The following is a 2589-nucleotide window of genomic DNA, read 5'->3' as shown; positions in this document are numbered from 1 at the left end:
ACCGGGTCCGGGACGCGAACCGCGGTTGACCACATGGGAGTCCAGTAACATAGCCATTACGCTAACTGCTAGTCCCTTGTTTAAATTATTGCGTGAGGAAGGTCTGTTTATCCTTCTATGTAAAGGAGGAAGAAGAGGGCCAGTCAGTGGCATGGAGGTTAAGGTAGATGGATCCCACGTGGCCAACCGAGGGTTCAAATCCCAAACCTGGTGGCTGGAAAAACACGCTGGGCGCAAGTGCCTACATGCCGAAAATCCTGGGTGGAGAATGGAGAAGAAGGGACTGTAGTGTGGCCATCCCCCTCGGGAGTGCTTTCTCACTCTGTCTCTCCAGTGATCACACGTACCCTATAGCAAACTTTAAAAAAAAAAAAAAAAGAGGAGGGAGAGGAAACAGAGATGGAAAAACTGAAAGAACTAGGAAAATGAAGGAATATAGTCATATAGATCTGGACACCAGAGCCCAGCTTTGGCCCTTAACTGGCTGTGTGACTTTGGACAAGACCTTTGACCTGAGCTTACTTCTATGTATACAAATGAAGGATGAGGACATCAGCACCACCCAGGAGTCTCGTGAGGGTTAGAAATAATCTACTGAAAGCACTTAGCACCATCCGGCACTTTCCTTCCTTCCTACATTCATTTAGTAAACATTTAATTTATTGAGAATCAACCCATCATGTGCTGGTCCTCTCTGCCAGGCAAATGACACTTACCAATGTTCTTTCTTCCAATCACGCTGCCCCTACTGTTTTAACAAAACCGAAACAGTCTTGTTAAATAAACATTTGCAAAAAAGAGTCCTGTGGCCATAACGCAGCACTGTATCTCTAGATTCCTGGATGCCTGTTTTTCATATTTTTTCTTTTTTGGAGAGGTTTTTTTTTTTTTTTTTCGCTATAGGGCACATGCGCTCGCCAGACAGACAGAGAGAGACAGAGAGACAGAAAGCGAGAAATCACCCCCCAGGGGGGATGGTCACACCGCAATCCCTTCTCCTCCATTCTCCTCTCGGGATCTTGGGCATGCGCACATGCCCGGCGTGAGTTTTAAGCCACCGGGTCCGGGACGCGAACCACGGTCGACTATGTGGGAGTCCAGAGACATAGCCATTACACTAACTGCTTGGTTCCCTATTTTAAAACCTCAAACGCGAATATATCTTACCATGGATAGTGACCGAGAATAAGATGGCAGTGTTTCTTTTTTTCTTTCTTGAAAGTAACGGAAATGATGGGGTTTCTTTGATGGCATTTTAGATTCACTGAAATCTGGTCTTCTGTGGCCTACTGGTTAAGGGAGTCAGATTCCACATGGCCAATTGCGCAGCTCGAATCCTAGCCCGGCATGAAAAACACACCAAGTGTGTGCGCATGTGTGCTCATGCCCCATGGGGAGTGCTTTCTCCCTCTCTATGTCTCTGGTGAACGCATGGGCCCTCTGGAGATTACTGCAAAGGAGCAGATACTTGTATGTGACAGTTAACTTTTAGAAAAGGTCAAGCTCCACACAGGTGGAAGACTGACCTTCAACTTCTTTGAGATAAAAGCCAACACACCCTAACTGACATTTTTTTTTTTCAGAGAGGTTTTTGCTATAGGGTGCGTGTGCTCACCAGAAAGACAGAGAGAGACAGAAAGAGAGAAAGCGAGAAATCACCCCCCAGAGGGATGGCCATGCTGTAATCCCTTCTCCTCCATTCTCCTCTTGGGATCTTGGGCACATATGCACACGTGCCTGGCATGAGTTTAAGCCACCGGGTCCAGGACTTGAACCACAGTGAACTACATGGGAGTCTAGCAACGTAGCCATTTTATGCCATCTGCTGGTCCCTCCTAACTTACATTTTGATCAAGTGAAACAGTAAGAGAAATCCATGGCCTGCTAAACAGATAGCATGAAAAATGAGAATTGTTTTAAAAATTTACCAGAGAGAGACAGAGACAGAGAGAGAAATAAGAAAGGGAGAGAAAGCACACTGCCAGGTCTGGGACTTGAACTGTGATCAGCCATGTGGGAGTCCAGCACCTTAACCACCATGCCACTTGCTGGCCCCCAAAAATGAGAATTGATCAACTCTACCTTGTGACCCAGAGGACAAGCCAATTAACCCTATTTCTTCTCTGGAAAACAGAGATAATGAGAGTCTGAAACTTACAGCTGTCTGGTCCTTCGTGCCCTAAGATCAGTGTGATGGTGTGTGGAACGCCACAGGACCAGAGGGGGTCCGTTGGGCCAGCCGACATGTAAGGTAAGGATAGAGATGACTGTAGGCTCCCTTCCAGCTTCCAACTGATAAACTCCTGGCGCGAGTGCGCTGCTACTCATACACTCTGCCCTTGTTACAAAACAGGAAAATAACTATAGCTCCCTCAAGAGAAGAGAGAACTACTGACGAATCAGGAGCACTCGGCCTGGTCCCCGGTTTTCTCCCCTTGCTTTAGCCTGCATCCGAGAGAAGCAGCAGAGAGTAAGTAGGGCTGGCCGTAACAGCATTTAAAAATAAAGGCAGAGGGGACCAGCAGTTAGCGTAATGGCTATGTCGCTGGACTCCCATGTAGTCGACCGTGGTTCGCGTCCCGGACCCGG

At 47.4% G+C, this 2589-nt stretch overlaps 1 protein-coding gene across 2 annotated transcripts in view; it reads right to left on the bottom strand.

The window, feature by feature from the left end:
• Window positions 1-2589, bottom strand: part of CUNHXorf38 (chromosome unknown CXorf38 homolog) — a gene marked incomplete at its 5' end in the record, with an annotated part of 26647 nt that overhangs the window by 8286 nt on the left and 15772 nt on the right.

Source organism: Tupaia chinensis, unplaced genomic scaffold, assembly GCF_000334495.1.
Source record: "Tupaia chinensis unplaced genomic scaffold, TupChi_1.0 Scaffold000248_2, whole genome shotgun sequence".
NCBI classification, from domain to species: domain Eukaryota; kingdom Metazoa; phylum Chordata; class Mammalia; order Scandentia; family Tupaiidae; genus Tupaia; species Tupaia belangeri.
The sequence above is the reverse complement of the archived record's forward strand: the minus strand, read 5'-3'. Positions and strand labels throughout refer to the sequence as shown.